Source organism: Trachypithecus francoisi, unplaced genomic scaffold (genome assembly GCF_009764315.1).
Source record: "Trachypithecus francoisi isolate TF-2019V2 unplaced genomic scaffold, Tfra_2.0 Lachesis_group10, whole genome shotgun sequence".
NCBI classification, from domain to species: domain Eukaryota; kingdom Metazoa; phylum Chordata; class Mammalia; order Primates; family Cercopithecidae; genus Trachypithecus; species Trachypithecus francoisi.
The window spans coordinates 55,856,257-55,871,694 of NW_022681455.1; the positions used below are offsets into that span (position 1 = coordinate 55,856,257).

The window sequence follows — 15,438 nt, forward strand, 5'->3', positions numbered from 1 at the left end:
TTAATGATAAATTCTCCAGCTTTGAAAATGAAAACAAATAAGCAGGATAGTATAAAACTGGAAAAACACTAAACCACAAACTGAAATGTGTTTCCAGTTAAAGGAAATTCCACAAACCAATAGCCTTTAGTTCAAAGCAATATAATCTCTATGATTTTATATGAATTCCTGGATCCTAAATGGAAAGGTTATCCAAAAATGTTTTTAAAAGTGAAGGTTGTAAAATGATTGCTAGTATGTATCAAGCATCAGAACACAGAAAATTTTACACAGAAATTCTGAATGTTATGGTAACCTTTAGAGTTCCAGGTGAAATGAGTGGAGAGAGAGCACAGCCATGGGAGGAAAATGGGAAAGAGTAGTCGACTAAGGAGTTCCAAGTATACAAGGACTGTGTTTATGACCTTTCAGAGTTCAAGTAAATAAAGCAAACTAATTTTTACAAGAAAGATTGTTTCTAAAATGTCTTCCCTGGAAAAGTTTTTCTCTCTTCAGCAAATAAAATATTCTTTTTCTTAAAAACTTTTTTTTTTTTCTTGAGAAAAGGTCTCATTCTGTTCCCAAACTGGAATGCAGTGGTGTGATCATTGCTCACTGACGCCTTGCCCTCCCAGGCTCAAGTGATCCTCCCACCTCAGCCTCTAGAGTAGCTAGGACTACAGGTGTGCATCACCACACCCAGCTAATTTTTTTTTATTTTTTGTAGAGGCAGGGTCTCACTGTGTTACCTAGACTGGTCTCAAAATCCTGGGCTCAAGCAATCCTCCCAATTTGGCATCCCAAAGTGCTGGGATTACTTGCATGAGCTACCCTGCCTTGTGTTGTCTGTTTTTAAAGCATTTTTTATAAATTCTTACCAGTATAAAGTCGCTCAAAGACCTCTGTCATTATTTAGAATTGAGACGGGAACATATTTTCCCTCTTTAGTAACCTTCCAAACAAATGAAGTCAAAGAACTGTTCCTTTTGGGAATATTAAGAAATGCTGAAGAATTTAGGACAGTATCAGACATATTATTACATAATCTGACTATGTAAGATAGTGTATTGTACAAGTGGTATAAATTGATTCACAAAGCTCAAAAATTGGAAATCTTTAGAAGATTAAATAAATTTACAACACTGCTATACATATATGAAACTTAGGATCCTAAGTTAGAAGCATTAAGATTATGGAAGCGAGAAGATGATAATGACCATCAGGAACGACACTGTGGAGCCCAGGCTACTAGACCATCATGTTCCAAGGCCAGATGGGTGGCCGCATCTGAAGCTCCTGACAAGGGAACCCACAATTCTTTGCCTTCATCCTCCAAAATAATCTCTGGTTTATTTTCCCCAGAAGAGGAGAAGGTGGTTCAGGAGAGAGCAAGAAGCTGATCCTCACCTCCATCGCAGACTCTAAAGCAGACATACAGAAAAATGTAGCTACATTTGGGGGCATATTTTTTTAAATTTTATTTTACAGATGAGGTCTTTCTATGTTAGCCAGGCTAGACTCAAACCCTGGACTCAAGCCATCCTCCTGCCTCAGCCTCCAGAGTAACTGGGACTACTATAGGTGTTCCCCACCGCACCCAGTTGGAAGAATTTTTGTCCTGTGGAGCTTGGCAAGGAAGATGCTCTTTGGCTGTCTGACTACACTAACACCACCTCACATGATTCATAAAATTGTTTTCTTAAAATATCATTATCTTGGTCCTAAGAGAGGTCCATTTCTAGAGAGATTATGAATCAACTTTTCCTAAATAAGGACAAAAAACCCATTTGTAAGATGTTATTTTGGTCCATAATTTAAATCTCTTCTCTGGTGATAGTGCACACAGCCATGATAGTGCAGACTGCACACACCTCCTTCCTCTCCCTTTTGTCCATTTGACTGGCCTGTGTGAGAGTGGAAGTCTAGGGGGAGAAAATGCCTACTACCCAAGTAGCTAGTAACTGATGTGCATGTAAGAATGCTAAAACTGGCAACAACTTTTGCTTTCAGAGAACTAAATCTAACTCACTGTATTATTATTTTCTTATCCCAAATTTAAATGAAGTAGATGACATCATGTGACCATATCTAAATAGCATTTATATGCCAGACTATATTCTCAGTATTTTATCGTCTTATTAACATTAACATATTCTGCCTCATAACAGCCTACAAGGTAGGTTCTCTTATTATCCTCATTTTAGACATGAAGCAACTGTGGAAGCATAGGAAATAAATACCTTACCAAAATCTTTGAACCCAGGCATTTGGTGTCACCAATCCATGGTTGTTAAATGTCAGGATATGCTGTGTCTGCTTACACACTATTGCTTTGTCCTATTTTATCAACACAGATCTAAAACTTCGTATTTACAAGTCCCAAATCCAAAACATTCTGAAAACTATGAGTTTGTTTTCAAGCTCCTTTGACAGAAGCACCAGAAGTTAACCGATATGAAGTGATTTAAAGTCTCTTTTTATCCCAGTTTCTATATTTATTGCTTTGCTGTAGAAATTGTCATGTGTTTGCCTAGGTGGCACTGTCTCAGACCTTGCATGACAAATACTATATTTCATGATATATGCACCAACCAGCCATGTAAAAATATATTTTCTCCATTCTGAAAGACAATATTCATAATTCTAAGTGATAACAACCATTATTCACTTTTTCATTAACACTAAGTTGTATATTTAAAATTTTAGCCAAAAAGCAACAAGTATAGTCCTAAAAATAAAGGCTAAGACATGAGTTTCTTAGGATCCAATCTAAAGTGTGCACCTGCTTAATGCAGGTGAGTACTGAATTCATGTTATGTAAAGTCATCTACCGTTCTGGAATCCCCTGTGAGATGTTAGTGTAGTAAAGCAGAAAGCTAGAATTTCAGCCATTATTATAAAATTTCAGTTTTCTAATCCAGGCTATTTAACTTAAACCCTTAAGGGGACTCATTTTCAAAGAGTTTAATAAAATTTTGTATTAAATATACCACACAGAACGAAGTTGCATTGAAGACTTGTCTGCTGACTCAAATTCTTATATCCTACTGCTTTGAATCATAATTGCAACAATAAATTCCATGGGACATGTTGGAGTGAGTAATGGAATAAGACTTACAGCTTAATGATACCCACAAATATTCAACAAGGTAATCTCAGTTACCTCAAACAGTAATGCTAGGGAGGTGGCAAATATTAATATCCCTGACTTAAGAATAAGAAATTGGGTGATGACAGCTACATGGTAACAGATGTCTGTCTCCTAACGTTTATTATAAATCTTCGTTCAATACCTATACCACCTACATAATGACATCCTACTGTTCTGCACTTAGAGGCTAGTTCATTGTTAGTTTGTTTAAACAATGTCTTTCAGCAGTTCACAAAAAAGTGAAGAACAGGTTATAGAGTAAGGGATTTGATCACCAAAAAGTATGTAGCATCTAACACAACACAATACATAATCCAGGTAAGTCTTCTAATAAATACTAATTGAATGAAAAATTGCATGAATGGCTCAAAATCTAGTCATCTCTTTCCACTCAGCAACTCCTGCTGCATTCCCCTTGGCTGAAGCCATGGTAACTTATTTAAGTATCATTTGCATGGTACATGTTTCATTTAATCCCTGTGACCCTACTTATGTCTATCAGTTTTATAACTTGTCAAAGAGCCCAAAACTTGTAATTGGAAGATAACAGATTTCATCCCAGGATTTCAATTTCCAAGCCCTCATGAACACAGCCTGAGTGTGTTTTTCTGAATATTGTTTTGTTATGTTTTCAATCTAATTATTTCTTGGGAAAGTTGACCTTGTTTCAGTGCTTTCATTATCCTCTCTCCAAGGAACCCTTCCCCCTCCCTTTATGATGGATCCTATTAATACAGACATGCCATTCTTTCTGGACTGAGTTCATTCTTTTAGAACACACCTCCTCCTATCTTTATCTTAGCAAATGTGTTTTTATTCACTTATTTAATATTGATTACATTTCTTATCTAAGGATTTTTTATAAATAAAGGATTATATAATTTGAATATTATATACTATATATGTTAATGTAACAACATACTTTTACTGCAACCATATGTTGAAATGTAATTATAGCTTTTAATTTTGACATAATTGTGATTCACCGGCAGAATTCCTTCATACCTTTTATTCACCGGAGCTGCTACCAAAATCAAAACTCCCAAAGTAGATGAAAAAGAACAAACACACACATTTAACACTCCTTAAATGTCAGCTTTTTATGGGAAAGATCGTTGTCTTATTCACATTGTGGCAAATTTGGTAAGCATTCTGTTTTTCTGTATATTACAGTATGCTATAACCTACTGCAGTGGTGAATGACTTGGGAAGGTTAAAAGATACACAAGTAAATGAGAAGAAAAACAGCACAGAAGTGTATATTATTATTGCCTTTGAGATTCATGTATTTGGCCCTTTTAATTCACTCTTTAATGTATATTTTACATCAACCAAATACCATGAATTTCTGGAATCTTTACCAGTATTTCTAGCAAAATCTGTTTTATCAGATATAGATATGCAAGACTCCATAAAAGCCCTAAACACATTCCCTCTTTGGTGGTGAAAAAAGCATCTCTTAATTACCATATAAAAACAAATAAGACAAAAAAGCAGAAGGTTTCACTCATTTAAGCCAGACCCAGACTTGTTAAAGGGTATAGAAGGACACAGAGTAAAGACATACTGAGATCAGGGGTTAATGCTTTTTTTCCTAGTACCCTCCCCTTATCTCAGATGAAAAATGACATTTGTCTCATGTGAGAATAGAACGAGTGTTTAGTAACAAACACTTTCGTCAATGAATTTGCTTCTAATAATTATATTTAAAAGACCACAGCAGCCTGTCCAAATTCTTCTATGTGCTGACAAGATCAAGAGGGGGTGCATTTTGCCAAAGAGCCATACATAGACTTCACTAATCCCAGACTCTTCTCTCATTGTCATTTATGATACACAGAAGTTTTGAAGATTTCCAGGTGTGAGCCATTTAATATCACCATAAAAATGAAAAAAGGAAACTTTACAACGATACACTTTATGGATAGAGGTGTAGATCATCCCAAATAATATCATGTAAAATTATTCCATTCAAATAAGTCCATCAACACAGGGTTATTTACTTGAGCTGATGGTTGCCAACAGTCCTCTCTAAAAAAAATTAAAATAAGTTGCTTTCCTATACACACACACAAACTCACAGAAAATAAACCATTAAAACTTCAGCAAAACTTATACATTTTATCACACAAATCACAAACACAACAATGATGGTGAATACACTTCCTTCTGCTTCTAGGGAGCAGGATTTTTGGTGTCTACTCCAAACTATGTGAAACTACAGAGCTATCTAGAGAAACAGAAAACTCAACTACACTAGTAGAAGAAGAGAAATAATTTATTATTATATTTTGGTTTAAAAAGTGGTAACATCAAAGCATACAAGATGTAAAATATGAATCAAATCATTCACATCCCATGATTAATGGACTGATAGTGAGAAGAAGCAGAATTGCCTTTATATAAGCACCAAACTATGTCCTAAGTGCTCTGAATTGTCAAAGTTCTGCAAAGGTTAAACTCTGTTTAAGAAACACACTGAAGACTTTTATTGTTGAGATATAACTTAACAGAAGTTAATGACTGATAGAAGTTGTTTTTTTTTTTTTTTTCTCCCAAGCAGATATCTCTCTGAATGACTTTATCACTAATAGAAACTGGAGGAAATTGTCCTGGGCTAAATATTTTCATGTCTACATTATCTGAAGAGTAGAATTAATTAACAGAGGATTACAGTTTTATCTCTGTAGTGATTTATCCGCAGTTTTAAGGAGATGCATTCATGGGCAATCAGTCTTAATCTCCCACACAAGAGCCGTAACTTGGAAGACACAAATAGCAGCAGTAGCTGTAAGGCAAAGATAGCATTCTCCCAGGAGCCTAGCCAGCTGTTGAAAGAATACAGATCATTGTTTGCTGCTGAGTGCAAAAAATCATTAAGAGATTACTCATAGAATTATTACTAATCTGTGTTGCATTGTAAAAGTGAAAAAAAAAGCAAAGATATCACGTGACTACCAAGATGCATCACTTTCCACGATATCCTTCACTAACTAGTCCATCAAAAAACATAAACCTGGTTCTATAACAACTTATTTATTGGTCAGTGAAAGAATATGTACATGTTTTCCATGAATGGATAACCATCCCAGAGAGTGTGGCAAACTCTAGATTCCAGAAGTCTTAAGCGCCTCTTAATACATAGTAATGTGTGACCTGAATGAAAGAAAATTGTCTCCCGAATGTTTTGTTTCAAAGAATAATTTCAATTGACTTTCAAATTTTCTATGATTATGATCCTCATACTAATAAACACTTCATGAATATAGTTTTATAAAGAAGTAAAATCTCAAAGAATTATTAGATAGTTAAATAACTGTAATACTCTAACTAAATTGATTTTCAAAATCAATTTAAAATATGCATATAATTTTGAAATCTAAGAAATTTAATTGTTGATCAAATATTTATATATTATACTTTAAAAATATAATAGTTTAGAAACAGAAAGAATTAAGTCTTACATAAAGGAAGTTCTAAAATTAGAATGAAGTTGGTCTCAGGGTATTCCTGTTTTCTTTAAATTAGGCCTAGCAATGACCTTCCAGTGATTATTTAGAATACCATAATGACAAAAGCTATACATACCAAGCATTGATATGAAAATTATATATTTAATAATTAAATTAATAACAAATAAACAATGGTAGCAATAAATTAATTATGGAGTTAATAAAATTAATAAATTTTAATTTTTTGTTTCTTCCCCCTAATTGGATCCAACAAAGTGGAGCTTCCATTATCTCCCTCATGGTACAGATAAACAATATTAACTTCCTCACTGTCACAGAGTTAGTTATCACAAAGCCAGAGACAATATCTAGATCTTATTACTCCTAATATTCTTTGCATGAAAGTTTCAACTAATAATAACTGCCACTTCTGTCTCAGGGCAAAGTTTTCCTATTCCATTCCAGAACAATGTTTCTGCTTGAGCCTTACTCCCAAGCTCCTACGCTCATTCTTAGCATGTTCTCTCCTCCTGTCCATATAGTTTCTTCCTTTTTCCTCCACCTTAAGTCAGTGTTGTGGAGACAACAGAACACTGGGAACACACTTGCAGATGAACAATGCTGGGTGTATTGACTTGTTTCAACTTGTGTTATGGGATGGATGTCACAGCAAATCTCAGTAAAAGGCTGTTAGAAAGGATTCATTAGAATTGTGTTAAGTAATATAGTAGAAAGTTCTAAGAGGAAGGATTTTCCTCTGGCCAGAATGCTCTTAGGAAGCAGAGGTAAATTAATCATTTGGTATCTTAATAAAATTTTCTAGAAGGTAGATGCCATTGTGGTTTAAAAAAAAAAAGTTTGTTATTGTGGAGTTAAAAAAAACTGCAGGCTAGGTTTCTACAACTGTGGATAGATAAAAATAATTGTATTTACTTGACAGCTTGTTTATATATTGGTGGAACACATAACACATATTTGAACATTCACAAATTGCCAAGAAATATCAGTGTAATCAAACTTACTGGTTCTTACAATTTTTTTAAAGTCTTAAAGTCATTTAGTTATTTTTATCACTGAGAATAACAATGCATTCCGAAGTACACACATAGTTTACTATTGTTTTTATTATGAGCATTTTAGAAAGGAAAAATTATTAATTGAACGTTAGAAGCAAATATGCATCTTTTGTGGGTGAAACGTTAATATTAAATGTCAAAAATTAGAATACCCACAAAGGGTGGTACTTGACTGATTCATTCTGTATAATGAAAAATGGTTAATGATGAATGAGTATATTTACTACACAAATAATGTATCTCAATGACACTGTGTACAAATATTTGAGAATGTTTTGTGTTTACCTGTAAGGAGTTAAGATAAAGGCATAACGGTGTGATAGTCACCTTTTGGTCAATATTTAGCTCTTACATTTTCTTTAGTGGAAAAATCTGTTCCTTTTATAGATTGTCTGGCAGCTAGAGGTCAACCATTCTAATCTCACCAGATTTCACTAAATGATCTTGTGAATTCTTCTGCTCTATCAGTAAAATAAAAGTTTTTAACCACCTTTAGGTGATAGAGGTTACAGTAAGTCCATGTACAGAAAAGACTTTCTTTACATCTTGAAATCAATGAGTTGATAGTTTATCTACAGTGAATATTTGTGGTTACATGACAAAAACAGGTCAAAGGTTTTGTGAGTTTTCTTCTGAAATTGCTCAGTGCCTTCTCTAATGACTGATAATTGAAAACAGAGATTGGGACTATCAAATGTGGTGGGTGACAGATAAGTAGTAGATTAATGCCAATACTTGGTTACAAGACACTAAAAGGTCAGATGTCACATGAATTAGCTATTGTGCTACTGTGAAAAGACAGACATCAAAAGTCTATTATCCCCTTTAGTAGCTCTTAGCCTAGCCTGAAATCCATTCTCACTTCCTTAGGTTATAATATAGAAGTAATCTCCATGTCATTTTACATATGATGTCAAAGTGAAGCCACTCACCCTAAGTATATCAATAGTTGGAGTTTGCATATTTTATTTACATAATAAAGAAAGATTTTTTTAAAAATCACATTTTTAGTGTATTCAATGTTCATCTTGGTATATTTTAGGAACATTTTATTTAGAAAAAATAATTATACTCAATGAAAAGAATACTTGAAAAAATAAAGAAGTTGACAAGTATATTACATTTGCTCAATACTTCTCTACAGGGAAATGGGGTGGGTTTAAGACATGGTTTGTATACTTTAAAGGATATATGAGGATTTTTGTAGCTGAACAAATATCTCAAATCAACCACTTTAAATTTTAAATTGGTATGATAACTTTCATAGAGTTCACTCAAGTTTAATTTGTGGTTCAATCCGTCATTTTGCAAAAAGACAAACTATACATTTTTCTGCCAAATGGATTGCATCAGTGAAGTTTGGTACATGGAGGTATAATCACAAAGAAATGTGATTATCATATTGAATAAAATTAATAGAGACAAATTATTTAATTTTACAGGTTTCTAAGATTAGGAATAAAACTAAGAATATATTACCTATACACTCTAAAATTAATATAAGAGTAGCTGATGTATCTGTTTAGGCAAGAACTGCAAGTGGCCCATGTTTGTTTCCTAAGAAGTGATTATTTGCTTTCTGTCTCCCCCAGTAGATTGTAAGCTTGATAACAGCAGCACTTTTGTTTGGCTTACTACCGTACACTCTTCCTTACCTCAATCCCTAGCACACAGTAGGTATTCACATACATGTATAATAAATAAATATAGGAATATATGCTGGTTTTCTTGTTTTTTTTTTTTTTTCAGCTTTTGTTTTGTTTTTTTTGTTTTACTGTTTCATAAAGGAGGTTAAATCCAGACTTTGCCATTCCAGCGAATTCAAAAGCAGAACCCCTCTTCTTCAAAAGAAATTAAAAAAAATAGTGATAGCTAGACAGAATCCTAATGTCACACATTTATTTTCAGTTTCACGCTACCTGTGTTGGTACTTAAAAACATATGCTAATGTAATAGAATCTCTATAATTCTTTAATGAATATATTACTCTTGAGGAAGAAAAAAGGTAATTCAAAAAATACATAACAGTGCAAAAAAAACAAACATTTATCTTACAGTTATTATCAGAATTGTATTAAAGTAATCCACAGAATGAATTACGCATTGCAAAAGAAAATATATGATGTTTTTGAACATAATTTTTATATTCTCTTTGATTTTTTTGCTTATGCATATAAAAATATTCCACCAAAGTGTGTATATGTAATATAACCAAATCTTTGGTAACATATTTATAATTTTTAAGCTTCTTTTTAAGGTATTACGAACATTTGGTCCCTTCAAAAGTATGGTTGTTTTGTGCATTTCTTTTATATTTGGTTGTTACAACTGCTATTATATGTCGTTAAGTTTACCTAACATCATCCTTACAAATTAAACTTTATTTTATCAGTCTTTACGTTTACAGTTAGAAACTGGAATACATAATACATGACTTGCTTAACATCTCTTTATAGCACATTATTAAAATTGTGAATTATATGAATCAATTTATTGTATTTAAAGATGTATTGTATAATTGGAGAGTTACTTCAGAACATACGTGTATTTAATAAAGATGTAACAGGTGCCAGAATCAATAAACAAATCACATAATCTTCCTACATTTTATTGAATGAGACCACACTGTAATTAGAGTCAAGGGATCCTTAGTGGTCTCAGTTCACAGAGTATTCACATGAACAGTCTCATATCTGGGTTGATCTGGTTTCACACTCTTGGGCTTTACTTTTGTATTGGGATTTCAGGTCAAACACAAAACTCAGAACAAAATTCAGCTACATATCTTTGAGCAGTATCTGGTTTTGAGTTCAAATATACAAACCCTTCAAGTTTCTTAAGATGCACACCTGGAAACAACAATAAGTCTTTTGAGATTTATGTTAGACCATCTTATTTTAGGTTCAAATTTAATAATTTCCTGAGTCTCCAATCCAATGTTATGTTAGTTATCAGATGGTCTGTTTTCTGATGCTTATGCTCTTAAGTCTGACTTGTTCTTAATGTTATTTAGTAATCCATCTAACTAACTCATATGTACTGTTACATAAAACCTAAATTTACAATAGAAAGGCTGAACTAAAACAATGTAAGCCACATAGTCTCCAAAATGGCCAGGAATTGATGATATCTACTACTTCCAGAAATGATTGTGTAAGGCAGATATAAGTTTGAGGTTAAAATAAGCATGTTTGAGTATTAGATGTTTACAAAGCAGGTAGATTCTCAGGTCTCTCTTCACATTCTGTGCTTTTGAGTGACTGTTCTTTCCTACATGAGAAGTTTAGACATTTCCTTTTTCCTAAAGAGGGGAAAGAAGAGGGTTCTTGACTGGCAACACCAGGCACAGTTAAAGTGTGTTAGCATACTCAAGACAGAGGAACTAGACAAGAACATTCACCCTGAATGCTAAATTCCCAGGCTTCTTTCCCCACTTGGTTGCCAGGACGTCGACAGCCAGGGTTATACCTTACAGGCAAGAGAATGAGAATCCTCTGTTTGAAATCGGATGAATCCAAAGGGAAAAGACTAAGTTACCACAAATTAGCAAAGAAACAGTATCCTAAAGGGAAAATAATACTGACAGGTTCTACCCATATGCTAAGTTTCTAATCAGCATTTTAATATCTCACAGACAACCAATGATTACCAGATAGCTGAGAAAATTCTCCACCATGAGATATAAATGTAAAAACTGATTTTTTTTAAGGAAAGGAACTTGAAGGCACCTACTAAAAAACTACCATATTATCCTTTGAGGGCTAAAAGAAACTGTTGCATCCATGGAACAAGTATTAATATAAATCCTGTAACATAGAAATAGTCAACGCTAAAACATCTCTTGGAAGTAAAGCAGAAAGTTATTTTCTGCTTTGAAAGATTGAATCAAGGAAATTCTCAAAAAAAGAGAGCAATTAGAAGTGGAAAATTAGAAAAGACTTTTAAAAAAATTTTAAAAAGTAAAGAATTAGCCAATTAATAGTTTCTGGAAAGAGAGATGAAGAAAAAAAGAAAAAGGAAATCATCAAAGAAATAGTTCAATTCACTTATCTGAAGTACAAAAAATTTCAAGATTTAAAACCAGTGTTCCCAGCTCAGTGGACGCACATCATTGTGAACATTTCGAACACTGGAGGCAAACAGAAGATTTTACAGGCTTCCAGAGACAAAATACAAATCACATGCATATAAGAAAAAAGACGACGACATGGGTTACAGGAAAGAGAAGGTCTAACACAGAGAGAGAAAAAAATAATGCTTATGAAGGGAGATCTCAGGACAACAGCTGTGCTCCAGGTATAGGAGGCAAATAGTCCATATTGGAATAGTGTGATTCAACAGAAAGATATATTAAGGGCTAACATCACAAAGATTCCATTTACCATTTGTACCATCTTTTGGACCTGACAAAGTCTAGGTGAGTCAAGACTTGAATTGTACCCACAAGTAGTTCTCCTGACATGTCTTCATGAAGTTCTTGCTGTCTCCTCAAAGACAGGCTGCCTCTTGGGTCATTTGAGAACACTCACTTCTCCCTAGTGAATTTTTGTTTTCTTTTTTTCCCTACTACTGAGAGCTGTCTGTTGATCACAATGAGCCTGGAAACTGAGAATGCAGAAAAGCTCACCTCCCCTCACCATGTTTCAGTTGGCTGGACTGTATCTGGGCTTGCCACGTGGCAGATCCCCCAAATCCCAAGGACAATAGCTCCCCAGAAAAGAGTCTTTAAAAACTGTTAAGCAAATTAAGGTAGGATTTTACTCAGAGGCTGTGTTTATCTCGTCTTCTGAAAGAATTCACTAAGCACCTTTATTTAAATATCTAGCTTTGTGCTTCTCATCTGTTTTAATAGTAATTGGTTTTACATGTACTTATATGTGAAATATATTTCATAAAACATGACACATCTAATTGAAGAAAAATTAACTTATCCAATTTCATATGTATAGTAATCTATGGAGCATGCATTCAAATCTGTACCTGACCACACCAATGCTTCCTATGAAACATTACAGGAGGTTACTAAATTTCTTTTTGAGTTTTATCTTTTTGCTCTGTCACAGTGTTAATGCAAATTCCAAAATTCTGTGTCTCACTTTTCATTTGGGTTTTGTTCCTTTAAAAATAATTCATAATCCCGGTGCAGTGGTTCATGCCTTTCGGAGACTAAGGCAAGAGGATCGCTTGAGGCCAGGAGTTTGAGACCAGCTTGTGCAACACAGCAAGACCCTGTCTTTACAAAAATTAAAAGAAACAATTAGTTGGGCATGGTGGCACATGCCTGTAGTTCTAGCTACTCAGGAGACTCAAGCAGGAAGATGACTTGAGCCCAGGAGTTCAAGGTTAAAGTGAGCTATGATCAAGCCACTGCACTCCAGCCTGTGCAACAGAGCAAGATCCTGTCTCTAAGAAATAAAAAATAAATAAATCAGAGATATTAGGAATATCTAACACTAGGGAGCATTTTCAGTAATCTGCATGGCATTGACCACAGTACAGGATGTTTAGACTCTGCAAAATGCAAGTGTTATTCCTACAATCACATCTAAGTACAACAAAAATTGCTCTTGTATAGAAACGGCAAATGTACTGAAAGTTCTGCTTCATTTTCTCGCCCCTTGATGTGTGTTCACAGCCTCAAATAAGGCATGACTTTGAAAACATATCAACATCACTAACCAGCCTATGCCACATTGGTTTTAATACATAGTGAAAACAAAAATTATCTCAAACCTAAGTCGTGCTTTACATATTTCCAGTTATAACAGGCTTTATTCTTTTTCTGCTTTAGAAGGAAACCAGCAAAACTTAAAATAACTCTAGGAAGCCATGTAAATAATCATTACACAGAACAGAGCTGACCTGACAAGGATAATGGAAAGGATTAGGTGAATTCATTTGAAAGAGAAACTGAATGCATCTGAAAGAATGAGGGCCTAAAAAAGTTCATTATATTTATTACCTAGTAAATTCAAGCAATATGTTAACAGGACAGCAATCTCTGAAGGATAAAAGTCTGTGTCGTTAACTATGTTAACAATGGCACAGAAATTAAAGGATATAGTGTCTCTGTTCTTCTTACCCAAAATCATGCAGATTATCCCATATTCAATCATGGAATCCTAATGAATTTATAAAGCTTTGGTATATATTCAGAATTCCCACAATGTCCAGAGAGAACCACTAACAATAATGATGACGACTATGAAAATTTTAATACAGTTATGAGACATTATGCAAAAATCTATAATTTCATTTAATACAATATGGATTTAGTAAAAGAAAAAAGAAGAAAACAATTTTCTCATCTATTGAATGATTATCATTTTGGGCACATGATTGGGGAACAAAGGGTATCTTCCTGCAAGCAATCATCTAATTATCCTCTGAGGTGACTTGATTCTAGATGAAATATAGGTCATGGAATTAGCGTTAGTTAAATTGAGCATTTTTTCATCTGTGATTAATGTATTGCTTGCTGAAATTTTAAATTGTCTTGTTCTATTGAAGTCACTTTAGGGTAGACTTTACTAACAGAAACTTCCTTTCCTTGCTCCTTTAATCCTGCTTTTCATTATCCCTCGTTATATTCTGAAAAAAGAATTCAAAAATAAAAGTAAATATTACTAATATTATCTGCATTCAATTGATAAGTAAAACTAGATATTCATGTATGTAACATGCCTTGCTTCTTATCTCTGACACAGAAGGCCATCTTCATTGTTTTTGAGGATTCTGAACTGCCTCAAAGGGAACCTTGCACTCAGCTGCTTTCATGTTTTGTTTTGTTTTGTTTTTTTCAGGCCAATATACATTCACTTAGATTATGGCTATAAAAATTTAACTATCATTTTATTAAACTTTTTCATATGGCAGATACTATACTGGCTGTCAAAGGAATACACACCATCCTTTCCCCCAAAAAAGTAAAACTCATAATTTACAAACCCTCATTGACTTATTTATAAAAATAAATAAAATAACATGTTTAAATGGACAGAAACAGATTCTATATGTGTTTACATAACAAACAACATAAAATCCCATATGGAGGCCAGGTGTAGTGGCTCACACCTGTAATTCCAGCACTTTGGGAAGCTGAGGTGGGTAGACCACCTGAGGTCGGGGGTTTGAGACCAGCCTGGCCAACACGGCGAATCCATCTCTCTACTAAAAATTAAAAAAAAAAAAAAAAATAGCTGGGCCTGGTGGCGGGTGCCTGTAATCCCAGCTAGTTGGGAGGCTGAGGCAGGAGAATCGTCTGAACCCAGGAGGCGGAAGTTGAAGAGAGCCGAGGTTGTGAAATTACACTCCAGCCTGAGCTGTGTGTAACTCAATCTAAAAAACAGTGAAACTCAATCTAAAAAAAAAAAAAATTCTAGGTGGAGTTAGTTTGAGAAAAATTCATTGTGAATAGCAATTCTTAATTGGTCTTTTGACACAACCTCATCAGCAGAAAAATATTTACATTATTTTTCAAGATATTTTCTAAAAATACTTTTATGAGAACCAAGACCTTGTCCCCAATTTTTCCCACCAAATTCTCAACAATGAAAAAATAAGAAAACCCAAGATTACATCAAAAGCATATGAAAACAAATGCAAATGTGTAACATGGGTGGGGCAAAACTTCCTGAGCAGAAATTATTTCTTGGATTTCAAATGCAAATGTGTAACATGGGTGGGGCAAAACTTCCTGAGCAGAAATTATTTCTTGGATTTCAAATGCATATGTACAGGAAAACTCTGAGTTGGTTAAACAATACTGTTTAACATTTAG

At 33.9% G+C, this 15,438-nt stretch overlaps 1 protein-coding gene across 3 annotated transcripts in view; it reads right to left on the minus strand.

Annotated features, from left to right (window-relative positions):
* The window catches only part of BMP5 (bone morphogenetic protein 5), a 123,042-nt gene that overhangs the window by 66,138 nt on the left and 41,466 nt on the right, over positions 1-15,438 (minus strand). The gene's annotated exons all lie outside the window — the stretch shown is intronic.